Below are 16128 nucleotides of genomic sequence, written 5' to 3'. Positions count from 1 at the left end.
CTATGAGTTTCTGGATTCTTCTGTCCGAATTCCCATCCACCCATTCTTCTCTCCTTTTATCTCAGTTCTTGCCCTTCTAGTTTTGCTATTGGAGGCTTTTTGAAAATAAAGCTAAATTATTCATGATCTCTGTTTCAAGTCAACTGGAATACAATGGCCATCACAGAGTTGACCTTAGGGTGTGAGTGCTGGCAGGAGGAGAGTCTTCCAGAGAGATTCCCTCAGTGTTTTAAAGGAGTGTCCTTCAGTGTAGTGGGTAAAGGAGGCACAGTGGTACTTCTAGGATGTCCCTTAGAGGAAAAGTACCAATTTCACAGGTTCCCATGACACAAAACTCTTGCACATTCATTAAATATCTTTATGCTGATTGCATGTGGTGATGGTTAGAGGTCTGAGGCCAGGTATGGCCATTATTGTGTAACTCATCAAGCTCCATTGAGGTGCCACAACACAGGTGCATCTCTGTTTTCCTCAGGTGAGAGTCACAGAGCTGAATGGAAAGCTATGGGTAGGCTAAAATCCAACAGTTTACTTGTGTCCCACTCTTTTTTCTCCTTAAAATAAATCACAGTTCCGTTTTTTTCTAGCCAAATAACAAATTCGAATCTTACTTGACAGTAATTACTAAAATGTGTTAAATATGTATTTTGTTGACCAGTACCTATAACACACACTTTGATGGTACCATTATGTGTGATTTTTCCAGTGTTCAGAGGTATTTTTGTTTTACACATAAGGAAACTGAGACTTATAGGATTTATATAACCTACCCACTTTGATACAGGAGATTAGTGACAGAATGCTGATTCAAACCCAAGCATCTGAGGCCAGAGCTCAGATTCTTAATAATTTTAGGTTAATACATGGAAGAAAAGTTTGTGCAACTGCAGTTACATGATTCCCTGTGGGAAATACTGAGCTGGGTCTTCAAAAGTATTTCTATTTAGCTAGAAAATGTAGAGCTATTGCTGTAAAATACTGAGTAGATTTATGTTGCTAACTGTGAAAATGATATACCACATACATTTGCACATGTATGTTCTTTCTAATTTGTGCAAAAAATTAATTCAACTAAATTCTCCCCTTTAAACTCAGCTCTTATTTAAATTGATCCTAACATACATAGTTTCTTGGCAGGGTATGTATCCAAATAGCATTTTATACTTAAATAGCAATCCATTGATGGGAACTCCTATTATATACTGAACCGTATTAATTATTAATGGTCCAAATGCAAGCAAGTCCCCGGGAGCTGCTGAATCATTAGAAATTCTGAGGTTCATCTTCAAGGATGTTATGTAAACCAATTCTCTGAAGAATGACCATCTGAGGGGCAATGTAAGCCATGACTAATAAAGTCATTACAGAAAAAGAAAGCACTGTTTTCAGATAGGAAAGGCAGCTTTTCTTTCCCATCTTAGGAAATATTCTGTGTTTGGGGGTTTAAGTATTTTATTTATTTTTAAGCACAAAGTAGCACAATTTTATTCACGTGTTTTCTGAATATTTAATATACCTCTGTTCACATGAAAGATGTTCTTGGAGGAAAACACAGAATGAGGATCAGACACAGCATTTCTAAATTATAGACAAGAATCAAATACATTTTTTCCAATCATTTTTTGTTTGTTTCATTGCCTAGGTAACCCTCCTGAGGAAATTAGCAGCATTGACAATGGAAAGTACTGTTTCATCTATCTTCCCTATGAGAAGGTAATCTGTTTGAATAGAAGAAACATTGGAATAGGGCTCCATTTCTAAACAGATTTAGGTCTACAGAAGTTATATCACCCCTGAAATCCTTGGGATGCTGTGAGGATTTTTTTGGTTAAACTGAAATATCAACATAGAAATACAAAAAATAAAATAAACTGAGAAAACTAACAGCTCACATTTTGGAAAATTAAATAGCAAATTTATCTTTTATATATGGTTTCAAATATGTATTTCACCTCACAGTAAAACTTCATAAACATTTATTATTTATAAGCCTGTAATAACTAGTCTACAATTAATTAATATGGCAGAAATGTAAGTAAAAACTGTGTACTTTCCAGTGAAGTGTTATATAAACATGTAATGTTCAAAACCATTTACAGATTTATAAACCAAAAGTCAGGTGGGCTGGAAATGAAAAAAAATAAATTTTAACAACTAATTATACCATGAGAAAATTATATTATTTTTTGGTAAATTATGACTGCCAAATATGTCCCAATAAGGGTTACTTCTTTTTTCCTAGGCTTAATTCTTTATTCAATTAGTTGTGCTTGCAAAATTGAGTAAGAAAATAATTTTACCTGAAATTAATTACGTCTTTTAATTTGAATGTTTGATTATCTAATTCAACAATTATTATGCACATGTAAAAAGGGAGATTTAGAAAAATTTTTAAATATGCACTTTATAATCTTTTCCCTGCTTATTTCTGATCCCTGTAGGTGGAGAAAATGCTATTAATTGAACCATTTTTGTGACATGATGTAGCTTCCCTTATGCTTACAATGACAAAATAAGATTAACATTGCATTTGTAAAAGCTACCAGGATTTTAGAAAATTATTTATTATATGAAAAGTTTAGTTTTTATCTCGGCCTATTCCTTTTTATTGTATATCAGGCATTTTAACTCACTTGAAATCTCACAGATAGGAATCCTGAGGCACATTATGATATTTTTAACTCTTCAAGCATCTAATTGGATGTGTTTTTATCTGGAATGTGTGAAATGTCTTCTTCTTTACCTAATAGTAACTGGTATGTCTTGGCTCAGCATAGAAACAACAAATTTAACAGCCAATAGATGGCACTGGAAGTGTTCAAAACATTTTCTATATCTTTTCTGTTCCATTGAATATAATTATTTTTTTAAAGCAAATGACAATTTATATAGTTAAATTAAAAACGAAGGCACATTCAGAACGTCCATGTTGAAGAAACTCAAATATTTCATTGTTGCACGACCATTGAAAATTCTAGCACTTTAACAACATGAAACGATGCCTGCATTCTCTCCCATGTTGTAACTTAACTACTGTGTCATTCTAGTATGTTTTACCACCACCTGTTAGGATTTCTGAAGTCTGTAAACTCAATTGGTATGTGTGATGTCTGCAGAGATTTCATTTTTGGTACTATTCTCCTGATTATGTGATCCTGGTAGGATAAGGATTACAGCCAAATGTTATTAAATAATTTCATTATTGGTTCTCACTTGCATTTTTCTAAAGCCAACTTCACAAGTAACCTTTCATTCTCTGTGGTAAACAAGCCCATAAAACGTTCAATGAATCAAGCAGAGTAAAAGAAAAAATGCATGACAGTATTTAAACACAGATTGCAGTGAACAGAATAATCCATTTATAGGATGGGACTAATTTTCCTCTAAAATTTGTTAACAATGTGCTTGGTTCTTTAGATGTGGTAGAAAAAGATCCCATGCGGAATTCAATGGGAATGCCACCTACATAGAAAGCCAGACTACTACTATATCTGTTTCTAAGTGAGGTCCAGTAACTATGCTCTAATCTTTGCTTTTTGTTATTTTTTTTTTATGTTTGCAGTTACATCAAGTGTCTCACAATACCAGGTGATATTTTCAGAGAAGTGTTATCGGCATGATGCAGCATCAAACATTACAGCTATTCCATCTTCAGATAACACCCCCCCACTTTTTCAAAGCTTTGTGTTAAAACTGTTGAAGGAGCTATTGCTTTCACCTAAAACAGTTTTAAATCATTGCTTTATGATAATTTAGAACCTAATTAAATTATGCATAGCTATAGAAAGACTACTTTTTAATCTGTGCATAAAATATAAAAACATTTAAGTTATAAATGTGTTGACATTTTATTAACATTATTTCTTTCATATAGGATATTACCATGAAATAAATGCATGCATACATATATTTATATTCATATGCATATTTTCATGATGATGCCTCTTGTGTATGTACATATAAAATTAGATAATGTACCTAGAAGGCCTACTAGAGGCCTGGCTATTTTTTGAGTGCCTACCATAATATATTGCTGGATAAACAAACGGCTGAAACAATCTGTTGCCTGTTCAAATACTACATATGTGTTTTTGGTAATAATGGTAGTACAACTTCCCCCATGACACTTTACTAAAACCATCCTTCTTTAATATCTGGCTTTAAGAAATTTTCTACATATTATTCCACATAGGAATACTCACTGCCCTAGAAATCACTGTGTAAGTGTGATCATATTCCTCAAGCTTCCTATAACCACACTAGCTTTATATATATACAAGGAGTAAGTCAGTTTTTTAATTCTTCTCAACAGGATTAGATGTATTTTCTTGAGCTCTGTGACACCTGCAACTGAACTAAGACAATTCCTTAATGCGTCCAAGGATGTTTGAAGTTAATGTGTAAAGCGGGGCAGGGAGTCGGGGAGGAGGTACACAAAAGAAGTGTTCACAAGTAATCCTCAGAAACTTTTAGAATTCTATGAGGGAAAACTCCTATGGAGTACTGCACTGTGGCCTGCAGACACTTTTATCTTTAATACAACAGTGTGACTTTGATGCCTTGGGGGGCCATAATGACAACATTCATCTTGATGTCTGAATTTTCCTCTCAATGATATTTTGTTTTTTCTAAAATCATTAAGTTCTCTTTTCTAGTAAAGAAAAAAACAGACCACAACTACTCTCTTATTTTACAAATCAGGTACAGTTTTTAGAGCAAAGGATGTGGAATTGTATGAAAGTTTAACAGTGATTATTCAGCTATCATACTGCAAGATTGTTAAATAAGGGTTGCAAATGAATGAATGAATGGATGCATACATGCATTACAATGTAGGCAACAGGAAACTGAGAAAACTGGTTAATAAGAAGTAACTCATACTAAGAGAAAATAGGAAATTTGATTCAGAATGTTTAATTCAGTTTAAGAGAACAATGAAATCAATGTCAAAATCAAGCTGTAGGCCTTCTTCATATCACAAGGAAGAAAAAACTCGTGTCAGGAATGTTTTTTCTGTCTGTGTTTTTATGGACTCAGCCTTATGGTTGATGGGTCTTATGGTTGATGAACATTAAATGAGGAAATCAACAAATTATAGGTGGTAACCTTGAGTAAGTTCCCTAACTTCTCAAGCCCTCAGCCATCTTATTAGTGTAACAATTTCTACCTACGACAGGAGTGTCTTAAAAACCTCATTTTAAAATTCATGTGCTGGCCAAGTGCGGTGGCTCATGCCTGTAATCCCAGCACTTTGGGAGGCTGAGGCAGGTGGCTCACTTCAGGTCAGGAGTTTGAGACCAGCCTGGCCAACATGGTGAAACTCCGCCTCTACCAAAAATATAAAAAATTAGCCAGACGTGGTGGTGCCCGCCTGTAATCCCAGCTACTCTGGAGCCTGAGGCAGGAGAATTACTTGAACCTGGGAGGCAAAAGTTGCAGTAAGCCGAGATCATGCCACTGCACTCCAGCCTGGGTGACAGAGCGAGACTATGTCTCAAAAATAATAATAATAATAATAATAATAATAATAATAAAATAAATTTCATGTGCTAAATATAAAATACTATGACCACTGTTGATAACCATTTGTTGATATCTCAGTAAGTTAAAGATAGATTTACCATATGACTCAATAATTCCACTCCTGGATATTTACCCAGAATAACTGAAAACAGATACTCTAACAATAACTTGTACATGAGTGTTCATAGCACCATTTTTCATAATAGTCAAAAATAGAAACAACCCAAATGTCCACCAACTGATGAATGGATAAATAATATGTGATATACACATACAATGGAAAATTATTCAGGAATAAAAAGAATGAGGTATTGACACCTGCTATAGCATGGATGAGTTTTGAAAATATGCTAAGTGGAGGAAGTCAGACACATATTGTATGATCTTATTTATGGGAACTATCCATAATACATAAATCCATGGAGACAGAAAGCAGATTAGTAGCTCATAGGAACTGAAGGCGGAAAGGAGGGGGAAGAGAGAATGGGAGAAGAGGGAATGGGAAGTGATGGATAATGGATGCAGTTTTCATTTTTGATGATGAAATTATAGAACCAGATCATAGTGATAGTTGTAAGACATTCTAAATGTACTGAATGCCACTGAATGGTATATTTTAGAGTCATTAAAATGGTAAATTTATGTTTTGTCTATACATAACAATTATGAAAATAATAAGAAATAAAAATAAACACTGATAAGTAAAAGTTCTGAGCTCTCAACATTGACCAATGGACACAGTTTTGAGCTTGCCAGAATTTTTTATAGTATGTGGCATATGTGAAGATTAGGAAACACTCAAAGATATATTGATAAAAGACTCTAGTTTGGTTAAACCACAATGAGGTTATAGTTGCAGATTCAATGTATATATCATCTAATTAGTGAAAGCAGCATTGTAGAGTTCAAGGTCTAGTCTGGTAGATTTTGGGTGGCTGTTGATAATATTATTATTATCATTATTGCTAATAAATATGCTGTGGCAGAAAAGACATTTTGTCCATCAGGGCCATGTAAAAAGTGGACTTTAGGGAGAACACACAGGATCCAGTTGTGTTTTGTTCACCTTAAAACAATTATTGTTTTGCAGGCTGTTAGAGCTAAAGAGAATTAGAGATAATTTATCCCAAGTACTTCAATCTTTAAATGAGAAAACCAAAACTCAGAATGGTCAAATAACTTGCCTAAAATCAGTAAAAGAAGGTGTATGACATTTTGATGCTGCCTAAATACTTTATTGTCAAAAATATTGTCAAGTAACAGACACCTCCCTACCTATTCCCAACCTCCAACTACCCACTATTCAATCAGGTTTGCAGATAAAGATGCTGCCCGGAGAGGTTTGTTCCAAACACATTACTTGGAAAGAAGTTCCAAAACTTTTACACTTTGATGAGAAAACACTCATGCCAAAATATCCCATTTTACACTGTAATTGGTGGCAGATTGAATAAGAAATATGTTTCCCAATTCTCAAATGATTTTCCCACATTTCAAAAACTTTTGTAAAACATAGTCTTATGATCATTGTATGCTTTTTGTCCTTCTTCCTAATTCCTGCACCCTTGTAACCCAACCTGTTTTAATATATTGCATACTAAGCCTTCTTCTTAGAGTTGACTCATTTAGAATACTATTGCTTTATATCACTTCTTAATGGAAGAAGCTCTCAGATAACATCTCAAGGACATCCAACGTTGTTTTCACTACACTGGGGCTTTTATTGATAGAAATGTGTAATAACATATTATGATCCACTCTCTGATTGGCAAGTACTAATAACTGGATGATTTTAAAAGAACTGTGTAGTCTGCCCATGTCATCACCAAGGCAATGGGTCATTTCTGAATAAACATAGGTCGCAGAGTAAAGGTGTTCCTACACCTCCCACCGGCCCCACCTGCTGGCATTGCTTTGGGGCCTGACGACTTGCCTTGCACATGCTGTCCCTCAGTAAATGGTTGCATAATAAACAACTGAACTCTGCATAGGGAATCCCTTCTGTAAATGAATACAAAGAATATAGTCTCTGATTGTGTCTCTCACCTAAAAGCCATATCCCAATTTTCACTGAGTATGCAGTGCTCATAACTGCACACCCTTCTGACTCTGTCTTGAAAGCTATTCATTAGGTACTGTTAGATAATAATATATGACCAGTGTTCATTTCAACTATGGCCATATTCCTGGTGCTGGTGAATCTGAGCTTGAGAAAATACTTGCTCATCTTTAGCTCTAAGTAAAATCTGTTGACTTAATTTGATTTGTTTTCATTGTTTCCTGCTGAAAATTAGGCTAAGCAAAACTCAGGAATACATTGATGGATAGTTTTTGGAGTAACAACCCATTAATTTAGAAGCTAGGTCACTCATATATTTTTCTAAATTATTTGGCTTTGAATGAAAATATGGAATGCCTGCAATCCCAGCGTTTTGAGAGGCTGAGGTGGGAGGATCACTGGAGGCCAGGAGTTTGAGACCAGCCTGGGCAAGAAGGCAGGACCTCCTTCTCTACACAAAATAAAAAAAAAATTAGCCGGGTGTGCTGGCGTACATCTGTAGTCCCAGCTATTCAGGAGGCTAAGGAAGGGGGACTACTTGGGCCATGGAGTTCAAGACCACAGTGAACTTACAGTGAATTATAATTGCATCACTCTCACTCCAGGCTGGGTGACAGAGCAAGACCCTTGAAAGAAAGAAAGAAAGAAAAAGAAAGAAAGAGAGAGAGAGAAAGAAAGAAAGAAAGGAACGAAAGAAAGAAAGAAAGAGAGAGAGAGAGAGAAAGAAAGAAAGAAAGGAAGGAAGGAAGGAAGGAAGGAAGAAAGAAAGGAAAAAGAAAACCTAAACATTTCCCAGTAACAGGTTAAAATTTTTGCTAATACCTTGTTATAGGTGGGTAAATATTTTCTTCCTTTAATATTGCCATTTCTGTTTTATTTTTTATTTTTTTGTGGGTACACAGTAGATGCATATATTTATGAGGTATATGAGATATTTTGATACAGGTATAAATGCATAACAATCACAACAGAGTAAATGGGATATCCATCACTTCAAGTATTTATTCTTTGTTTCACAAACAATCCAATTATATACTTTTAGTTATTTTTAAATGTACAAAAATTATTGTTGACTGCAAAAGCCCTCTTATGCTATCAAATACTAGATCTTATTCATTCTATCTGACCATAGTTTTCTGTTCATTAACCATCCCCACTGCCCCACTACCACCACTACATTTCCCAGCCACTGGTAGCCACCATTCTAAGCTCCATCTTCATGAGTTCAATTGTTTTCATTTTTAGCTTCTACACGAGTGAGAATTCACAAAGTTTATTATTCTGTGCTTGGTTTATTTCACTTTACCTGATGACCTTCAGTTCCATGCATGTTGTTGCAAATGACAAGATCTCATTCGTTTTCATGGCTAAATAGCACACCATTCTGTTTATATATCATATTTACTTCATCCATTATCTGTTGATGGACACTTAGGTTGATTTCAAATGTTGGCTTTCATGAATAGTGCTGCAATAAACATGCAAGTGCAGATGTCTTAAATATACTGATTTCCTTTCTTTGGGGAATATACCTAGCAGCGGGATTGCTGGATCATATGGTAGCTATATTTTTAGTTTTTTGAAGAACCTCCAAACTGTTCTCCATAGTGGTTGCACTAATTTACACTCCCACCAACAATATATGAGAGTTCTCTTTTCTTCACATTCTTGTCTGCATTTGTTTTTGGCCTGTCTTTTGGATAAAGTCATTTTAAGTGGAGTAAGATGATATCTCATTGTAATTTTGTTTGTTCGTTCGTTTGTTTTTTGAGACAGGGTCTCACTTTGTCACCCAGGCTGGAGTGCAGTGGTGCGATCTCAGCTCATTGCAACCTCTGCCTCCTGGGTTCAAACAATTCTCCTGCCTCAGCCTCCCAAGTAGCTGAGATTACACACACCCACCACATAGCCCAGCTAATATTTTATATTTTTAGTAGAGATGGGGTTTCACCATGTTGGCCAGGCTAGTCTCAAACTCCTTGCCTCAACTAATCCACCCGCGTCACCCTCCCAAAGTGTTGGAATTACAGGCGTGAGCCACCACACCCGACCTCATGGTAGTTTTGATTTGCATTTCTCTGATAATCACTGATGTTGAGCACTTGTTCATAAACCTGTTTGCCATTTGTATGTCTTCTTTGAGAAATGTCTATTTATATTTTTTGCTCATTTTTAATTGTAGTATTAGATTTTTTCCTATAGACTTGAGTCTGTTATATATTATGCTTATTAATCCCTTGTCAGATAGTTTGCAAATAATTTCTCCCATTCTGTGAGTTGTCTCTTCACTTTGTTGATTGTCTCCTTTGCTGTGCAGAAGCTTTTCAACTTACAGGGAGGGAAAGAAGCTTTTATTTTAAGTGACCCCATTTTTTCATTTTTGCTTTTGTTGCTTATGCTTGTGGAATATAATGTAAGAAATATTTGCATAGTCCAATGTCCTGGAGAGTTTCCTCAATGTTTTCATGTAGTATTAATAATTTTACAGTTTGATGAGTTAGTTTTAAGCTGTTAACTCATTTTGATTTTATTTTTTTATCTGGCAAGTGATAGGGGTCAACTTTCATCCTTCTGCATGTGGATATCCAGTTTTCCCAGCAACATTTATTGAATAGACTGTTCTTTTCCCAATGTATGCACTTGGCAACATATCAAAATGAGTTCACTGTAGATGTATGGATTTAGTTCTGGGTTCCCTATTCTGTTTCATTGGTCTATTTTCCTATTTTCATGCCAGTACCATTCCGTTTTGGTTACTATAGCTTTGTAGTATAATTTGAAGTCAGGTAATGTGATTCCTCCAGTTCTTTTCTTTTTGTCCAGGATAGCTTTGGCTATTCTGGGTCATTTGTGGTTCCATATAAATTTTAGAATTTTTTTTTTCTATTTCTGTGAAGAATGTCATTTGTACTTTCATAGCGATTGCATTGAATCTGTAGATTGCATTAAGTAGTATGAACATTTTAACAATGTTGATTTCTTCAATCCATGAACCTAAAATATCTTTCCATTTGTTGGTGTCCTTTTCAGTTATTTCTTTCATCAATATTTTATAGTTTTCAATGTAGAGATATTTTACTTCTTTGGTTGATTCCTGGATATTTAATTTTATTTGTAGCTGTTGTAAATGGAATTATATTCTTGATTTCTTTTTCAGATTGTTTGCTTTTGGCATATAGAAATGCTAATGATTTTTGTGTATTGATTTTGTATCCTGCAACTTTACTGAATTTGCTTATCAGTTCTAATAGTTTTCTTGTGGTGTCTTCAGGTTTTTCCTAATATAAGATCATTTCATCTCAGACAAGAATAATTTGACTTCTCCCTTTTCAATTTGTGTTTCAGGAAGTCAGGGATCCCAAATTGAGGGACTGGCTGGAGCCATGGCAGGGGAACATAAATTGTGAAGATTTCATTTTAATATGGACATTTATCAGTTCCCAAATAATACTTTTATAATTTCTTATGCCTGTCTTTAATCTCTTAATCCTGTTATCTTCATAAGCTGAGGGTATGCCTCACCTCAGGACCACTGTGATAATTGTGTTAACTGTACAAACTGATTGTAAAACATGTGTGTTTGAACAATAAGAAATCAGTGCACCTTGAAAAAGAATGGAATAACAGCGATTTTTAGGAAACAAGGGAAGACAACCATAAGGTCTGACTGCCTGCGGGGTCAGGCAAAAAGAGCCATATTTTTCTTCTTGCAGAGAGACTATAAACTGATGTGCAAGTAGGATAGATATTGCTAAATTCTTTTCCTAGCAAGGAATATTAGTATTAATACCTTGGGAAAGCAATGCATTCCTGGGGGGAGGTCTATAAACGGCCGCTCTGGGAATGTCTGTCTTAGGTGGTTGAGATAAGGAATGAGATATGCCCTGGTCTCCTGCAGTACTCTCAGGCTTACTAGGGTGGGGAAAATCTCCGCCCTGGTAAAGTTGTGGTCAGACCGGTTCTCTGCTCTCAAACCCTGTTTTCTGTTGTTTAAGATGTTTATCAAGACAATATACACACCGCTGAACATAGACCCTTATCAGTAGTTCTGCTTTTGCCCTTTGCCTTGTGATCTTTGTTGGACCCTTATCAGTAGCTCTGCTTTTGCCCTTTGTCCTGTTCCCTCAGAAGCATGTGATCTTTGTTAGACCCTTATTAGTAGTTCTGCTTTTGCCCTTTGAAGCATGCAATCTTCGTACCTACTCTCTGTTCTTACACCCCCTCCCCTTTTTAAAACCCTTAATAAAAACTTGCTGGTTTGAGGCTCAGGTGGGCATCATGGTCCTACCGATATGTGATGTCACCCCAGTGGCCCAGCTGTAAAACTCCTCTCTTTGTACCGTCTCTGTTTATTTCTCAGCCAGCCAACACTTATGGAAAATAGAAAGAACCTACGTTGGGTGGGTTCCCCCAATAAATTTAGATGTCCTTTATATTTCTTTCTCTTGTCTGATTTCTCTGGCTAGGACTTCCAGTACTAAGTTCAGTAACAGTGGTAAAATGGGCATCCTTGTTGTGTTTCAGATCTTACAGGAAAGGCTTTCCGTTTTTCCCCATTCAGTATGATACTAACTGTTGATCTGTCATACATGACAATACATATTGAGATATGTTCTTTCTATATAAACTTTTTTTAGAGTCTTTATCATGAAGGAATATTGGGTTTTATCAAATGCTTTTCATAAATAAAGTGATTTTTTAAAAATTTTTACTTTAAGTTCTGGGATACATGTGCAGAACATCCAGGTTTGTTACATAGATATACGTGTACTGTGGTAGTTTGCTGCACCTGTTGACCGATCCTCTGAGTTCTCTCCACTCACCCCACTCACCCCACTCACCCCCCACCTCCCAACAGGCCCTGGTGTTTGTTGTTCCCCTCCCTGTGTCCATGTGTTCTCAAAGTTCAACTCCCACTTTTGAGTGAGAACATGCTGTATTTGGTTTTCTGTTACTATGTTAGTTTGCTGAGGATGATGGCTTCCAGCTTCATCCATATCCTAGCAAAGGACATGATCTTGTTCCTTTTTATGGCTGCATAGTCCATGGTGTATATGTACCACATTTTCTTTATCTAATCTATCACTGATGAACATTTGGATTGGTTCCATGTGTTTGCTATTGTAAATAGTGCTGCAATAAACATAAATGTGCACATGTCTTTATAGTAGAATGATTTATATTCCTTTGGGTATTGACCCAGTAATGGGATTGCTGAGTCAAATGGTATTTCTAGTTCTAGATCCTTGAGAAATTGCCATACTCTCTTCCACAATGGTTGAACTAATTTACATTCCCACCAACAGTGGGTTTTTGGTCCTTCATTATATTTATATGATGTATCAGAATGATTGATTTGTGTATGTTGAACCATCCTTGCATGTCAGGGATAAATCCCACTTGGTCATGATGAATGATCTTTTCAGTGTGATGTTGAATTCAGTTTGCTAGTATTTTGTTGAGGATTTTTGCATCAATGTTTATCAGCCTGTAGTTTTCTTTTTTTGATGTGTCTTTGTCTAGTTTTGGTATCAGAATAATACTGGCCTCATAGAATGGTTGGAAATATTTCCTCCTCTTCAGTTTTTAAAATAGTTTGAGTGGTACTGGTATTATTTCTTCTTTAAATGTTTGGTAAAATTTAGCAGTGAAGGCATTGGGTTCTTGGCTTTTCTTTGCTGGCAGATGTGTTATTACAGCTTCAATCCTGCTTGTTACTGGTATGCTCAGGTTTTGGATTTTATCATGGTTGAATCTTGGTAGGTTGTATGTGTTTGGGAATTTATTAATTTCTTCTATGTTTTCCAATCTATTGGCATGTAGCTCATAGTACCCTCTAATGATCCTTTACATTCCTGTGATATGAGTTGTAATGTCTTGTTTTTCCTCTCTGATTTTATCTATTTGGGTCTTCTTTTATTCTTAGTCTGGCTAAAGGTTTGTCAAATTTGTATATATTTTCAAAAAATATGACTTTTCGTTTTGTTGATATTTTGTTTGTGTTCTTCATTCGAATTTCATTTATTTTTTCCTGTAATCACTATTATTTCTTTTCTTCTACTCATTTAGGGTTTGGTTTGCTCTTGCTTTTCTAGTTCTTTGGATGTATTGTTAGATTGTTTATTGTTTTCTACTTTGTTGATGTAGGCTATTATAGCTGTAAACTTTTTTCTTAGAAGTGCTTTCACTGTATCCCAGAGGTTTTGGTATGTTGCATCTTCATTATCATTTGTTTCAAGAAATTTTTTTATGTCCTTCTTAATTTCATCATTGGCTAACTAGTCATTCAGAAGCATATTGTTTAATTTCCATGTGTTTATACAGTTTTCAAAATTCCTCGTTATTGATTTCTAATTATATTCCATTGTACTCAGAGAAGATACTTGATACAATTTCAATTTTTTTTAAATTTTAAAGACCTTTTTTATGACCTAACATATGGTCTATCCTTGAGAATGATCCATGTGTTGAGGAGAAGAATGTGTATCCTACAGCTGATGGATAATATGTTCTGTAAATATTTATTAAATCCATTTGTTCTATAGTGTGAATTAAGTCTGATGTTTCTTTGCTGATATTTTGTCTAAGTGATCTGTCCAATGCTGAAAGTGTAGTGCTTATGTTTCTAGCTATTAGTATATTGGAGTCTATCTCTTTGTAGCTGCTCTAATATTACTTGCTTTATATATCTGGGTGTTCCAGTGTTGGATGAATATGTATTTACAGTTGTTATATTCTCTTACTGAACTGTGTCATTATGTAATGACTGTCTTTGTCTCTTTTTATAGTTTTTGTATATAAATCTGCTTTGTCTGATATAAGTATAGCTACTCCTGCTCTTTTTATTTTTTCCATTCACATGAAATATATTTTTTCAAGTCTTTATTTTTTATCTATGTGCATCTTTATGGGTGAATTGTGTTTCTTGCAGGTAACAGACATTGGGTCTTCATTTTTTAATTCATTCACCCAATTTATGTCTTTTGATTGGAGTGTTTATTCCACTTGCATTCAATGTTATTATTGATAAGAACTTACTTCTGACATTTTATTTCTTTTCTGATTGTTTTGTGGTCTTTTCTTCCTTTTTTTCTTCCTTCCTGTCTTCCTTTCAGTGAGGATGATTTCCTCTGGTGGTGTTTTAATTTCTTGCTTTTTATTTTCTGTGGATCTGTTTTATGTTTTTTGATTTGAGGTTACTGTGAGTCTTATAAATAATGCCTTATAACCCATTATTTTAAACGGATGACAACTTAGCATTGATTGTATAAACAAACAAACAAGTGAAGAGAAAACTAAGTAAAATTCTACCCTTTAACTTCATCCCCCATTTTTTAACTTTTTGTTGTTCTATTTATATATTATTGTGCTGTCTATAATCTTGAAAAGTTGTTGTAGTAGTTATTATTTTTGTTGATTCATCATTAGTCTTTCTATTCAAAGTATAAGTAGCTTACACGCCACTATTACAGTGTCATAATTTTCTGTTTTTCTGTGTGCTTACTATTACTACTGAGTTTTATACCTTCGGAGAATTTATTTTTGCTCATAAATGTCCTTTTCATTCAGGTTGAAGCGTTCTCTTAAGCATTTTCTCCTAGGAACATCTGGCATTGATTAAATCATTCTGCTTTCATTTGTCTGGGAAAGTCTGTTTCTCCTTCATTTTTGAAGGATATTTTTGCTATATATACTATACTATACTATACTATACTATACTATACTATACTATACTATACTATAGGGTAAAAGGGTTTCTTTTTTTGTTTGTTTGTTTTTGTTTTTCCTTCAGCACTTTAAATATGTCATGCAACTCTCTCCTAGCTTGTAAGGTTTCCACTGAAAAGTCTGCTGTCAGATATATTGAAGTTCCATTGTATGTTATTTGCTTCTTTTCTCTTGCTGTATTTAGGATCCTTTATCCTTGACTTTTGAGAGTTTGATTACTAAATTTCTTGAGGTTGTCTTCTTTGGGCTAAATCCGCTTGGCGTTTTATAACTTTCTTGTACTTCAATCACAACGTCTATCTCTAGGTTTGGGAAGTACTCTATCATTATAACTTCAAATTAACTTTTTACCCCTATCTCTCTCTCTGCCTCCTCTTTAGGCCAATAACTCAATTTGCTTTAAGGCTATTTTCTAGACCCTGTAGGCATACTTCATTCTTTTTATTCTTTTTGTTTTGTCTCCTCTGATTGTGTATTTTCAAGTAAACTGTCTTAAAGCTCACTGATTTTTTCTTCTGCTTGATTAATTCTGCTGTTAAGAGACTCTGATGCATTCTTCAGTATGTCAATTGCATTTTTCACCTCTGGAATTTCTGCTTGATTTTTATTAATTATTTCACATTATATGTTAAATTTATCTGATAGATTCTGAATTCTTTCTCCATGTTATCTTGAATTTCATTAAGTTTCCTCAAAGCAGTTATTTTGAATTCTCTCTCTGAAAGGGTACATATTTCTGTCTCTCCAGGACTGGTCCTACATGACTTATTTAGTTCATATGGTGAGGTCATGTTTTCCTTGATGGTCTTGATGCTTGT

Source organism: Gorilla gorilla, chromosome 10 (assembly GCF_029281585.2).
Source record: "Gorilla gorilla gorilla isolate KB3781 chromosome 10, NHGRI_mGorGor1-v2.1_pri, whole genome shotgun sequence".
NCBI classification, from domain to species: Eukaryota; Metazoa; Chordata; class Mammalia; order Primates; family Hominidae; genus Gorilla; species Gorilla gorilla.
This window is presented reverse-complemented; position numbering follows the sequence as displayed.